This window comes from Silene latifolia, unplaced genomic scaffold (assembly GCF_048544455.1).
Source record: "Silene latifolia isolate original U9 population unplaced genomic scaffold, ASM4854445v1 scaffold_20.1, whole genome shotgun sequence".
NCBI classification, from domain to species: domain Eukaryota; kingdom Viridiplantae; phylum Streptophyta; class Magnoliopsida; order Caryophyllales; family Caryophyllaceae; genus Silene; species Silene latifolia.
In genome coordinates, this window is record NW_027413163.1 from 3,770,918 (window position 1) to 3,786,373 (window position 15,456).

Sequence of the window (15,456 nt, forward strand, 5' to 3'; positions counted from 1 at the left end):
CTTACCTAGGATATTGCCGCCGAAACTACAGTGAATCGACCATCTTAGCACCCTTTTAATATTTGATTTCATACATTTTCATTTTATTGCTCATTTATTTGCTTAGTTTACTTTTGATTTTATTGCTATTAGTTATAGGACAATTTAAAACAAACCCCCACACATTTGTTACTTTAGACTTAAATAAGACAACTATTAATTGCATCGCCTCTCTGTGGTTCGACCCTGACTGCCACTAGCTATAGTAGTAGTTTGGAATTATAAATTTATCTTTGGTACTCTACGACGGTATCAAATTTTGGCGCCGTTGCCGGGGAGGCAATTGTTTAAAATTTTTAGTTGTTTTATTTTTAGTCTTTCTCTTAGTTTAAGGGACATCTGTTCCTTAAACTATTCTCATATTCTACTTGTAGTTTCCTCTTATGCGTAGGTCACAGGGTGGTGAATTGCGACCATTAGATCCTGAGATCGAAAGGACTTTGCGCGAGTTGAGACGATCATCTAGAGTATTGCCGACAGAGGAAGAGCTGAGTACTCTGTCTAGTTACTACGAGAACGAGCTGTTTGAGGAGGATCCACCTTCGTCAGCTATTTCTACTTCCTCCGCTGAGACCGTCACATCTCCAGACATGGCTGAAGAAGCAAGTATAACTAGTCACTCCGAGCCAACAGCTGCAAATCTCTATAAGGGATTCGCATTACCAGGGACGGACAGAAAATTCGAACCGAAACCGTCTTATATTAACTTGGTTGAGAGAAACCAATTTGGGGGAGCTGCAAATGAAGATGCAGCTAAACATATGGAGACATTCATTGACTACTGCTGCTCCATACCCCCACCAGCAGGTGTGACCCAGGACCAGGTGAAGGAGACGATGTTCATATTCTCGCTTCGTGATGCCGCAAGGGAATGGTACCGAGATCTGGATCGAGCTGCTAACAGGATCACTGATTGGAATTCGCTGGCCCTAGCATTCTACAAGAAATATTTCTCTGCCTCGAAGACCAATGCCATTAGAGCTCAGATCACGAGCTTTAAACAAGGTCCTGATGAGAATTTTCATGAGGCATGGGTCCGTTTCAAGAAGCTGGTGCGAACTATTCCGCACCATGGGTTCGAGCAATGGAGCCTATGCAATCAGTTTTATAATGGGCTTTATGACGATCAGAGGGCTATCCTGGATGCTGCATCTAATGGCAGATTCCAGGAGAATGTTGGAGAAACTAAGGGGTAGAAAATCATTGATGATATGGCCACCCATAAAGCTGAGCATGGAAATTCCCGGGGTAATCAAAGAAGAGCCGCTGAATCTCCTTCTGTAGCTGCATTAGAAGCTCTCACGGCCAGATTTGATAAGTACGAGTTGGGAGGAGCTTCAAAAGGAGGGATCTATCAAGTGAATGCTGTGTCAGACGGTCCTTTCGTCTGCAAGAGATGTGGAGGAGAAGGACATGTTGCGGATTTCTGCAGCAGTCCCTATGAGGCTTGTGCTTCTTTTCATCATTATAGGCAGACAAACACTTATTTTGAGCCGAATGTCCATCCAAACTTGAGGTGGAGTAGCCACAATGTCCAAAATCCGACTCCACCTCCACAGCAGCAGCAGCAGCAGCAAAGTTATGTGCCCCCTCATAAGCAACAACAGTTTCAAAAGCCTCCTTATGTGCCTCATCAGCAGCAATTTCAAAGTTCTGACATTTCTGAGTTGAAAAACATGGTTCAGAACTTGTCGGGATTGCTGCAAAAGGAGTGTCAAGCTAGAGAGACTTCTACAAAAATGTTGGAGAGTCAAATCGCTCAACTGGCTAGCAAGAGTGCAACAAGAGCTCCGGGGCATTTACCGTCGCAGCCAGATCAAAAAGAGACCCTAAATGCTATCACTTTGAGGAGTGGGTCTACCCTTGATGGGCCCCCTATGGTCGAAGATGTCACTGAAAAAAATAAGGCGGAACCAAGCAAGAAGAAGGCTGGAACGAACAGTGGCAAGAAAAAGACGTTTACCAGGTATATCAGTCGATCGATTGACATACCCGGTCGATCGACCAGTCCGCGACATAGTGCAGCTTCTGGTTCTGAGGAAGTCAGTCGAGCGACTGACCAACCTGGTCGATCGACTGAAAACGCTGCTGATGTTGAACCTTTTCGTCCTCCAATGCCAGATAACTTGAGGGACCACTTGTTTCGGGGTACGACGACTCCGAAATTATTGAGGCAAGACCCAAATGCTGATGGGTCTGTTCCGGTTCCAAAGTATGACCCAATGACGATTAATGGCTCATTCTTGAGATGGTCTGAAGAAGGTTCGAGCTTCAACAAGGAGATGGTAGTGGATTTTCAGCCTAAGTCCACTGACGCTGGTATGAGAGATCTAGAGGAGAGGGCTAAGTTGCTTCTTACAGCCCCGTACCCAGAGAGATTGGTGCCGACAAAGGAACAGGTATTGTTTAACAAATTTGAAAATGTTATTCGTAGTTTAAATGTGCAAGTTCCTTTCCTTGAATTAGTTAATCAAGTGCCTGCTTACATGAAATTTATGAAGCAACTTTTGTCTAAAAAGAAGTCACTTGATACTGTGCAATCTGTTGCACTAACTGATGAGTCATGTTCTTACTTAACTCATATTGCACCTCATAAGCTAGAAGACCCAGGTAGCTCTTCAGTCCCATGTAATATTGGCACCTTTTCTATTGAGAAGACATTATGTGATCTAGGAGCCAGTATTAGCGTTATGCCTTTGAGTCTTGCTAGGAAGTTGGGTTTGACCAAATTTGCAGTTACTAACATGACAGTACATATGGCTGATCGTTCTGCGGTCCAGCCTATAGGAGTCTTAGAGGACATTCATGTGCAAATAGGGAAGTTCTTTTTCCCAGTAGACTTCGTTGTGTTAGATATGCCCGAGGATGCTCACATTCCTATCATTTTGGGTAGACCATTTCTGTGACACCCTCATTTATCGCGGAAAAGTAAACACGTAATTCTAGAATAAAGCTGCATGGATATGTTTGTAATAGGTTCAGTTGGGTAAAAACCTGTAATTTTTAAAACCATAACCTGAAACGAAACCTTAACCTGTTATAAAAATATCCAAATGGGAAGGTGTCAAACATGCAAGGTCCAAAATAAATCTCATGAGTAAAACATCGCTAAAGTCGCGAAACAAAGTTATACAACCCAAATATGAGAAAGGGAGACATATGTCCCTAAAATGTATGTGACATAAAAAGTGTTTAAGGGTCACAATAAAATGAAACCAATCTAGGTCCCAAGGTTACTTTGCTCGCTAGCTCGTCCATGTACCCCATATCTGCATCACCTACCTGTCATTCGCATTTTATACAAATACGAAAGCCACAGTCAGTGGGGAGTAACTCTGAGTTCTCCCAGCCACGAAATGTCATAATTAATATAACATGTAAACATAAGAATATGAATACGAATTACACATAGCCTTAGCATATAGATGCTAGACAATCGTGCTTATCATGTGAACAGCCATATAACAATACATAGTCCTAGCCAGTGAATACTAGATCGACTCATACTACACTATCATGTGAATCACATAACATCCAGGAATCCAAACTCTATCAACTATAGCCGGCTTGCATCTCACCTTCTATGATTCATAGAATCATCAAACAAGAAAGGACAATATATCTAGAGACAGGCATAAGTTACTAGTACAGTCAATAGTCACTTTGTAACTCGAGTCTATACCACGAGGTAGGGAAGCTAGTATTTTGGCTCAGAGGTTAATATGAATAAAACATGGCCAAAACACCTAGTATCTTGGCTCAGAGGTTACATTTAAAACATGGCCAAGATACGACTCAACCCTAATCCTAGACTGCGCAGACCTAGCGAAATGCGGATAAAACCACCGCACCCAAGACTCATGATAAAACCACATGAGTACCCTAAGGAGTCCACCAAAGGGTTGGATAGTACTTAAGCTGACCATCTTCTCACAAAATAGGCAGAAAGGTCATGCCCCAGCTTGGATATAAACCCACCAAGCCAGGAACACAAAGGCTATTAAGCTGCAAACATACACTCGTCAAAGACTATAATGGCCTATCTATGACGAAGGCCGAAATACTCACCTAGGACCTAGTCCCAGCTAGTCCCAGCTTGAATATTTTAGCCCACACCACACAAGACAAGTAGGACACCCAATTAACCATAAAAGGGACAAAGAGTCCAAACTTGTACACACAAAAGATCATACACACCCTAATATATGAAAGGCTACGCAAGAGCATATTCAGCTGACAATCCAACAATATCTCCAATATCAATAATAATCCAAATTCCAGCTAACCGTTAATCTCATAATTCATGAGAATAAGCTAAAATGGCAAAGAGGCAACAAGACTTAAGCATAAGGCATCCAAAGCATCCAACAACCAACATGTGTTTGGTCAATTTGCGGAGTTGAGGGAGTCTTTTCTCCACTTTATTCTCCGACTCATTTCTGTTTTCTTCTATTTTCGTATTTTGCACATAATTTTGCGTTTCATAAATTGCTTTCTCGGAATTACGCGCGGTGTTTTTTTTCTTTTCAGGTACCTATGGTAGCACTGCTGGCTACTGAAACCTCCTAGCTCACGCTGGTTTGGGGAGGTTTCCTTTTGCTGCGCTTAAAGTCTTGTGAGTTTCCGAGACCTTATTTCCCTTTTATTTCATTACATGATTTTGCACAATGGGGACATTGTGTGATTTGGTTTGGGGAAGGGTTTTGCATTGCATTCACAAGTTTTGCATTTCTGTTTCACGTTTATTGCATTTCAGTTTATTGCATTTCAGTTTGCATTTGTTATTTCATTTCATATATATATACAAAATTCAAAAAAATGGAAAAATCCCAAAAATTCAAAAATTTTCACGTTTATTTTAGCGAATAGGTCGAGTCGGAACGGTAGTATTTCAATGATGACACTGCATTTGCATCTGTTTATGTCTAAGCCTTGCTAATTGACATGTTATTAGTAGAATCATATATGCATAGTCTACGAGTTTTCGTTAAATTATTTGCTGGACCTTAAATTTGACTTAGATTTATGGCAAACTACTTATTTATTCTGAGTTTTAGAGCCTATAACTGGTGTCGTCTATGACCGGTTTATCTAGGATTGTGAGTAGTTACTCCTTATGAGACATGTTACATCAATATGCATAAATATGAACTTAATCTGCTTAATACCTGTATGCATTTGGGTTCGTGGTTAGTTGACACATGTGGAAGAGGTCACCCCTTTATTCATTTCTCCCATAAGCTTACTGCCAGAAATAGCCTTTTTGTCCCGTTAACTACATCTTACATTTAGCCTGCCCTTGTCAAGCTAGTAGTTTATGTTCTTGGGATTGTTACTTCGTTTTTGGTAGCTAATGCTCAATTTAAGATGATGTTGGGAAGATGAAAAAGGAAAGAAAGAAAGAGAAAAAATAGAATTGAAAAAAGAAAAAAAAAGAAAAAAAGAAAAACAAGTTCGATTTATGGTCGGTCGACTGGACTCATTGGTCGATCGACTGAAGCCCGAGAAAAGAAAAGAATCAAAATCGCATAATTCAAAGTCTTTAATAAATGGCGATTTTTGCTCCCATGTTGTATTTGTATCTTATGGGTAGGGATGGCAATGGGTGGGATATGGATTGGGTGGAGCCATATCCATATCCATATCCATTTAATTTATGGACATCCATATCCCACCCTCATCCATTTAATATTTTTTCATCCATCCATATCCATATCCGCCGGGTGAAGCGGGTGGAGCGGGTACCCGTTGGATATTTTCACAGCGTATAAAATTTAAAGATAATATATCGTAAAACAATTGTGGCGATAAAATTAAAAGGCATACATAATTCAAGTAACAATATGTGTTAGCAAATAGCAACCTAGTATATATCCAACAACAAAGTATCTTTAATTTGCAAACCAAGTGACCATACAAATACGCCACGCCAACTACAAAGAAACCACCAACGCATTATATTATTGATTAAACTAACAAAAGTAAGTTACTTTGATTAGTGAAAATAACAATATCCACATAAATACAAGTTTTACTTTTCCTAAATAACAATATGATATTAAAATTAAGTAAAATTTCTAATAAAAAAAATATACTTTTGAAGGGAAATCATTAATGACCTAAATAATTATTAACTTAATAAAAAATTAATTATAAATATTAATTTCGGATATCCACAGGGTGGTTAAGCGGATGAGAGACGATAATCCATATCCCACCCTAAATTCACCCATATCCATATCCTACCCTAAATTCGAAAAAAAATTGCCATCCATATCCCACCCATTTAATTTCGGGTGGATGGATATCCACAGGGTAAGGGTGGGACTGCCATCCCTACTTATGGGGAGTTGACTAATTATGGAGATTGTGAGATTTGTGCTTGCTTTTAGCACCGTTCTATTATTTAATCTTGAGCAAGATGTTGGATGTTGTTATAATTTAGTTCCCTTAGTTACTAGCTTGGCTCTTAACTCAGTTTTTATCCAAATTTATCTTAGCCCCTTCCTGCCCATACCTCACATATCCAAATTCGCCTCGGCATGTGTCATGGTCATTTGTTTGGTTGGAATGCATATGTACGGTTGTAGAGATTATTTTCATATTAGACTGCAGGCATGTTCTTATAGGTCGTAGTTAGGTGAGTGTCACTACAAAATGAATTCTTTCTGTCTTTTACATATATTCACCTGTGCTTATGTGTGATTTGAGCGACCCGTGAGAGTCCATAATGATAAGCCTCTATAGTTGACGGTTCAGCAGTTTTTTGACGACTACATAACTCGTTTGCATGATTCGTATTACTAATTGATTGTTAGTTGTTGCATTAAACCGGTTTAGGCTTTACAGTTTGCATTTCGCTCTGAGATTGAACTCGTTCCATTAGGTTTTAGGATCGAGTCTAGTTCTTGCTTGGGGACAAGCAAGGGTTTGGTTTGGGGAAGTTTGATGCGTGTCATAAATATGATGTTTTACACCCCATTTTACACGCATTTCAGAGCTCAATCAAGTAGTTTATGCTACTATTTTCCCTATTTCCGTCTACTTTCGTGTTTTTGTATTACATTGCAGAAATGTGAAGAATCCAGCGGAAATCGAGCCGAATCCGTCCCCGAGTACTAGGCATTGCATTAGACATGAAGTATTTACTCAGGAAGCGAACTTGGTGCGCGTATCGAGGCCCGAAAGATGAATTTACGAAGCTTTTGGAGCCAAGTACCAGCTACTCCAGTCGATCGACTGACCTACATGGTCGATCGACCAGAGCACGAAGATCAGAAGCTACTGTTCAGCGTATTCCAGTCGATCGACCGGCTGCTTTGGTCGATCGACCACACCGTTAATCTGACGCAAGTTAAAAGATCGAGAATTAGGAAGCCCATTGTAATTAGATTTTAGGAATAAGTGTTACGTTATATTCCTTTATAACGTAACTTTAGTTTTCAGAATAATCATCAAGTCTTTTATCATTAGTTGGAGGAAAACAATTAGGGTTTGCAATCAAGTTTAGCATTAGATTTCTTAATCATTCAATACAATCGGTTTTGTTGGCTTATTTTCGTTCGTTCTTTCAGTTTCTTCCTGCTTTCATTCGGTAAATTAAGTTCTTTAATTTCAGTTCATCTTTATTCGTTCTTAGTTTAGAATTGCTAGTTAGAATTCCCAAAGCCGAGTTATCGTTTTATGTTAGTTATTTATTTAGCTAATTCAATTATGCATTCAGTAGCTTTGTTTGTTAATCTTATTGTTGTTTCTATCATAATCATGAGTAGCTAAACCCTATGTGCTAAGATGTAAGGGAATTAAAGTGTAGGCGGCGTAGAATTAGTAGACCTGAAATCGCGCCATGGTCGACCGACTGGCCTACCTGGTCGATCGACCGGGCCACGTGAGAATACTTTCGTTTTAATTAATTTAATTGCTATTTTTGACGAATCGAGTGCACGCGACTAGTTGAATGCTTAGGAATTGACCGACCCGACAAGATCGAAAGATAGGGGAGGGAAATAGACTACCTAATTAAGACGACTAAATTAATAAGATCGAGAGATAAGTTAATTTAGGATTTTTAAGTCACTTTTCAGGACGAAAGTTAGCATTAGTGATATTAGGGACCTGTAGCTAGATCGAAAGATGCTACCTGTTAAGAATGGACCGAGAGGACTTCTTATTTTCCCGTCTTACGTGACTATTTCAGACTTACGTAGGATATTGCCGCCGTAACTACAGTGAACCGACCATCTTAGCACCCTTTTAATATTTGATTTCATACATTTTCATTTTATTGCTCATTCATTTGTTTAGTTTACTTTTGATTTTATTGCTATTAGTTATAGGACAATTCAAAACAAACCCCCACACATTTGTTACTTTAGACTTAAATAAGACAACTATTAATTGCATCGCCTCTCTGTGGTTCGACCCTGACTGCCACTAGCTATAGTAGTAGTTTGGAATTATAAATTTATCTTTGGTACTCTACGACGGTATCATGGACCACCATTTTATTTTGTTAATTTGTCATTTGTCACACAATATGTCACATGTAGTATGTTACATGTTATTAATTAGTTTAATGCATATTTATCACATAAATATCATTTTATAAATTAATTAAATTACATCCAACAAATTGACTAGTGATACTTGAGCACAAAAATAAAATGGATCATATAATTATAATTCACAACATCTTCTAATTATAATTAACCATTCATTCTTATCTCTATTGTTTCTCAAAAATAAACAATTCTAGTAATAAAGCATTTTATTACTAAAATAAATCTTATTTAATCCCATTACAATAAGATGTCAATATTCTCTCTCACAAATTAAATTGTTCAATTTTAAGAAATTGATTAACTTGTATCGTCATACAATTAATCAACTTTACAGATTAGGGCATCATCCTTTAGGTGTGACCTTAAGGGATCAACTGACCACCACCGTCCCACGACAGTAACGTCAAACTCTAGCAAGCCAATCGTTACCGATTAATGTTGATCAGTTGACTATAAAATGAATCATCCCTTACGTATTCTTAAAAATGAGATTTAAACATGTGATCATTATGATCGACAGTTGTGATCGCATTATTGTCGGAGGACACTTATTCCAACAATTTCCCACTTGTCCTCGACAAGTGTGCGTCACCAATTCTCTTGTCCTATTACTATCTCCCACTCAATGCAAGGTGTCTTTCAGGTCGTACTTGCAAGTGATCATATCGAGAGTGGTTTTCTCGATCTGGAGAATAACTGATTGACCGGAATCATCTACCATAGATACCTTCCGAGCTTGGCCACGCATTTCCAGTTCATTACTCCTCGAGTGGCCCTGAGATATTGTTTTAACCCTGACAAGGGGGTGGAAAATTCCTATCGCACTATTCCCTTCGACTAGCCACAGCCATCATAAGCCAAAATATGCCCATTTGACCCCATTTACGAAGGTCGTAGTAACATAAATCAAAGTTAATCTGAAACTGTGGCACCTTAGGCGAACAATATTTAGTCAAGAGAATCGACTCATTAGATTACTATAGTAGCTCTCGCCACGACCAGGCTTTATAAATTTGCCAGAACTCTATAAGCAATCACCAGGCCCGACAAAGTGTTCCTAACAGTCTGCCTATGTGACCGACTAGTCATCTCATATGACTCTATGGCACTTGAACTTGCCATCAATCGTATCACACTCTAGTCACTTCGAAACGTCACCTCATATAAGTGACTATGGGCAAATACCATGTTAATCCGAGTTCACTTTAATGGGGGTCAATATTGTCTCTAGAACCCGTTTGGATGTAACAAAGTATAAAAGGATTTTTTTTTTTTAGATTTAAAAACTCGAATGACAAATGTGATTATCTCATATGAATAGTCAATACCTGATTACTACTTCATATTTTTATAATCAATTTTCATCTTATATGTAGTTGTTCATCTCAATGCAATTGAAATGACATATGACATGACTCATCATGTTAAGCCTATGAGAAGGCTTTGGTTAGTAGGTTTTATCAACTTCTTGTACCTTACTCAACCTTACTACATACTCGTTTTCCTTTGTAATGTATACATTTGCATTACAAAACTTTCTGAGTACGTGTCTAGATCCAATCTAGACATAATCTCTCTAGCCTTAGAATAGCTCCCACTGTTTACACAGTGTGCGGGATCCATCCTCTTGCACATCTCATGATTGCAAGTGTACTCAATTTCCGTTGTAAGGATCTCTCATTGTTCTTTATTGCCTAGAACAATTCTAGCAAATCCACTTCTTAAATAACATAGCCACAATGGTTCCTTAACCATCTTTAGGTGTTTCGAATACGGTTTTTTTCCGAAACCTTATACAATCTCAACAGTCATTAGTGTAAGCCCTTACACAAATTTGTGAATTGCAAAAACACTTAACATTGCATCTTTAATGTTTCTTCAAGCACTTAAGAATAATCAATATAGCTATTTGGTAACTATTACTTAAATTCGATTTGAAACAATTCATCATACTCAAAGTATATGAAGTGTTATACATCATTACTCATTTAATTAATCCGGCAGTGGAAGCAAATGGAATCAATCAAATATGTTCAAGTCGATTGAATTAGTCATGAATCTTATCAACATAAGATTTCTTATTTGACGCTAATATCACGTGGATTTATCTCCATAAAACCGGATATTAAAGATGTATTATATTACTCCAAAAGTCTTAAATCATTCTCAATGATCAATATGTTATCCACATATAAGACTAATTAAAATTTCCGTAACTCCCACTAAACTCCATGTATAAACACAACTTCTCGACTTATCGAGAGAAGTTTTATAACATGATTAAAACATAGATTCCAACTCATTGATGTCCTACTTAAGACCCTCTCTTAAGTTTCACATTATCTTAGGATTGTAAGAATCTACAAAACTCAAGACATGTATTGAATACATTCCTTATAATTGAAGAAGTGGGTTTTAGATTCACTCGCTATATGTATATCATCATAATGAAACACAATCCCTAAGAAGATCCAAATAAACTTAAGCATTTCAACTAGTGCAAAACCCTTTGCCACCAATCAAGCTTTGATATCTAACAATTCACTTGGAATTTATTTCGGATTCTCCTGGCTCTAAGCCTTGTATTGAGTTGTGACTTAAACACTCTCATGTAAGTCATATATTCATTACTTTTCAGAAGTAACTTGAATCAAACAATTTCTTTGTAAGTTGTAAGCTCTTTACTTTCTTAAAAGTAACATGAATTCATTATCTTCAACAAGTGATGAATTTAAGCTCCTAGGTTTCGAAGAAACAACGGTTTACACAGAACGTCTCATGTAGCCAAGAAAGACCAGTTTCTTGTGACATACAATTTTTTACACAATTCTTTTGTGGCTCTTGAATATTTTCTCCCACTCTGTCTTCTAGAAATAAACTTGTATTCTAGAAAGACAGCTTCACGAGCCACAAAACCGTTGTACTCGTGATTATAGTAAGAAAAATGAGCAATTGTTTCTTGTGAGAACTTACAAGCATGGTACCCTACCATTTCATATCTCATATGAATCGTTTTAGATTTAGTGGAAAAATTATTTAGACAATATGATAAAATCCCCAAAAGGATCAAGTAACTCAAAGTAACTTGATTAAAGTCCAAACCATATCGAATAGCGTTTGATTTCTTTATCCAACCACACATTATCCCATAATGCGTGCTAAGAGAGATTAATTTGTGATACTGTATTACATTTCCTTTGGCTTATATCAAAGTCTTCACTTTGATAATCCCATCACGACTAAATCGTGATTCCTGGAACTCTTTGAACTTCTTCAAAGATTTCTCTATTTACCTTATTAAGTGAACACATTAGTGTCAACTTAATTCGTTGGTAAAAGAAAATTATCAACCTATTCTGGATCAATGATTTAAAACCTCGATCTCCTTTTCAACCAAAAAGCACGAGACATCTTGCTTTGAATACAAGATACGCATATACCATAAGATTAACAATCTAATGGTTCCAAGAGTACTCGATAACTCTTTGCGTTCATCATTCCAGAATTTAAGGTTTAATCTTGGGTTACCAATTTGAGTCTTGCATCATCTACATGATCTATCATTCTAGTTTGGTTTAGAATATAATCACCTTGATAATGGGCTAGCCATACATCAAATCATGGTGTATAGGGTCACAAAAGTGAAACCTTTTTTGTATCTTAACAAGTTTATATTCTTATTTAGAGTTTATGCACTTAATAGTCACAATTAAGTACAACTTTAAACCCAAAAACTAGATTGAGTACACAATGGCTCTATCTCTCAACATCATTGTTGCTAGTCGTCATATTATAATCATCCTATGTATCAAATACAATGATGAAAACCACCACCGGTTTCTAATATTGACGAAGTAGTATTAGCAAAATTTATGTCAATCAAATAAACATTTAAAGAAGATGGTCCCATTAGATGTCCCACAACTAACTTGTTGATTCTTCAATAATTTGGGGTAGTTTCCTTTCTAGCGTCCAACAATCAAGACAATGGAAACTTTATCGGTCGGGATTGATAGGTTTAGTATCGTTATTTTCAATAACTTAACTTTTACCATTACCTTGTATCAATTCCATTCTAATTTTACTTCTTAGAACCTCGTACTTTTCTTAACGGTTTAAGAGAATGCTCCCACTCATTTCAATGAGTCTTTGCTAAGCAAAATTGAAATTCATGAAGACTACTCTTCAATTTATTCGTTTAGTCTTAAAACATTTATTGAAGTGGTTGCGGTATTTTGGTCAATTACGATTTCTAACAAATCTAGTCACCAAAATGATTTAACGTTTCAAAGTACTTAACTCAATTAAGCATATGAGAAACAATTCATTGTAAGTAGATATGCTAGTCAAAAATCAAAAACCCTTTGGATCACGAATAACTTTCATCTATACTCTTCATAAGAGATCCTTCCAATGGATAACACGAGGTTTTAGAAGAAAATTCATATTTGTCTTTAGTTACGATGTTTTAATGGAGATTTGAATCGAAATGATGTCGTATATAAATTGTGGTGAAGAAATAGAACGATGCGAACGATGCGACAACGGAATGATGAAAACTAACATTTATCGTTATAATAATACTTGTAAACAAGTAAAACATTTACATAGTGACCTCTACCCAACAATGATAAATGATTCCAAGATCCAAATTTATATTAACTTGGGCACACTGTAGCCGATTCATCCCTTATCAATATAACTCGGTGGATTAACTCTTTAATCGATTCTACTTTTAAAACTCTTGGTCGATAAAACTACATTAATATTTATCTTTAGCCCAAAACACATCCGGCTATGGTCGAGAATACTTTTGTTGAGTTCAACCCAAATTTCGAATAAATGTGTCCATGATCCAAATCCACATTAACTTGGGCACGGTGTAGCCGATTCATCCCTTATCAATATGAATTCGGTGGTTAGACATTTATCACCCACTCCCCCTACGTAACAAGGTTTGTACCCCGGTGTGGCCGAGCGCACTCTCTAATGAAATAGGTTTTCATGATTTCTACTTTTTGGTAAGGCTAAGTCTCAATTGTTTATTTTTGCGAGAGGTCATGTCAATTTATTATCTATCACGTTTTAAGTGAACTAAAGCGGTGAACTACGATAATTGTAATTGACACGGTCGATAAACTCGATTTAAAATGCATGTTTAGTTATGGTGATTTAGCGATGCATGCAATATATCAATAAAATGCAAAGCATAAAAATAAAATCCTAGTATATATGGCGTTCCTAAAATAGTAAATCTAATAAACTATTACAAATTCGGAAACCAACTCCTTTGGTCCCTTGAACTTCGGTCTTGGCACGTACTTCAAGGCAACACTTTCTTTGATGGATCGCCTTCTCGAATGGCACCATCTTCAAGGAACTCCGGAATAATTAAATTACAAAATCAATTACATAATTTCCTATTATACATTTGTAATTAAAAATAAATCTATTAAATTACAAAACGGTGATACGAGATCTCAATAATTACAACCGAATCGATATTCCCATACATTTCGGGTAATACCAATTAAAACTAAGGGCATACTAAGTAAAATTACATAATTCAAAAATTACATAAAATTAAAATATGACAATCATAAATAAAATGCAGCATTATAATATGTATGAACATGCTATATTTTATGCTAAATCGCCTTTTAAGAGCCAATACCGTATATTTATCGGTTTTTATGGATTTGCGTGATTTAACTTATTAAAATCACAATAATTACATAAATTCATATTTATGTACAAGTTAATTACCCTAACCATCTTAGGACTCAAAACTTAGTCTCCACTAACATTTTGACAATAATTAAACTTGATTTCTTAATATTGTTCATAAATGGACCCAAAATACAAAATTATGCTATAAACTTCAAATTAAATTATAAAAATTTCAAATAATTTCAAAATTTGAAATTTAAACTCATGAACATTCTGGAAAAATACCATGACACTCATAATGTTGAAAACTTAGGTTAAAAATTTCGAAAATTTATCGAGAAAAACAATGTTGCGGTTTATCGGTTTTAACAAATATGACCCTAAAAATATGAGAAAAATTATTTTCATCAACTTTTCACTTTTAGATCTGAAATATATAATAAAATGCAATATGTGACATTTTTCCTTTAGTCATGAAGTATGTTTTAGCATTATTACTAATTATAGTCACTATTTATGTGATGTTTCATCAAAAATTCATATATCATGAAAAAAGACTTCATTATAGCCGAATATTGTACACACATCTTGTAAAATTGCATGTGACAACATACTAAATTTCCATGACCAGATTCGAAATATAACTCATATTAATGTATTTACCCATTTAAATACGATTTTAACTTTAAAAATTCATATTTCGAGCAAAACAACTTATTTTAACATAAAAATTTACTGGCCATCAGTAGATAATATATGTGAAAACATATCCAAAAACCACTGAAAAATTCAAAGTTTAGCTATTTTTCGTCCAAAAATGACATTTTTATCATAAAAATCACATTTAACCACCATTTTATTTTGTCAATTTGTCATTTGTCACACAATATGTCACATGTAGTATGTTACATGTTATTAATTAGTTTAATGCATATTTATCACATAAATATCATTTTATAAATTAATTAAATTACATCCAACAAATTGACTAGTGATACTTGATCACAAAAATAAAATGGGTCATTAATTATAATTCACAACATCTTGTAATTATAATTAACCATTCATTCTTATCTCTATTGTTTCTCAAACAATAAACAATTTTAGTAATAAAGCATTTTATTACTAAAATAAATCTTATTTAATCCCATTACAATAAGATGTCAATATTCTCTCTCACAAATTG

General features: G+C 36.0%; 1 non-coding gene across 1 annotated transcript; it reads right to left on the reverse strand.

The window, feature by feature from the left end:
* Positions 1-1,010: 1,010 nt before the first annotated feature.
* Positions 1,011-1,117, reverse strand: LOC141638570 (small nucleolar RNA R71). Its single transcript, XR_012542118.1, has one exon. It is a non-coding gene; the product is annotated as a small nucleolar RNA R71 (small nucleolar RNA).
* Positions 1,118-15,456: the final 14,339 nt, after the last annotated feature.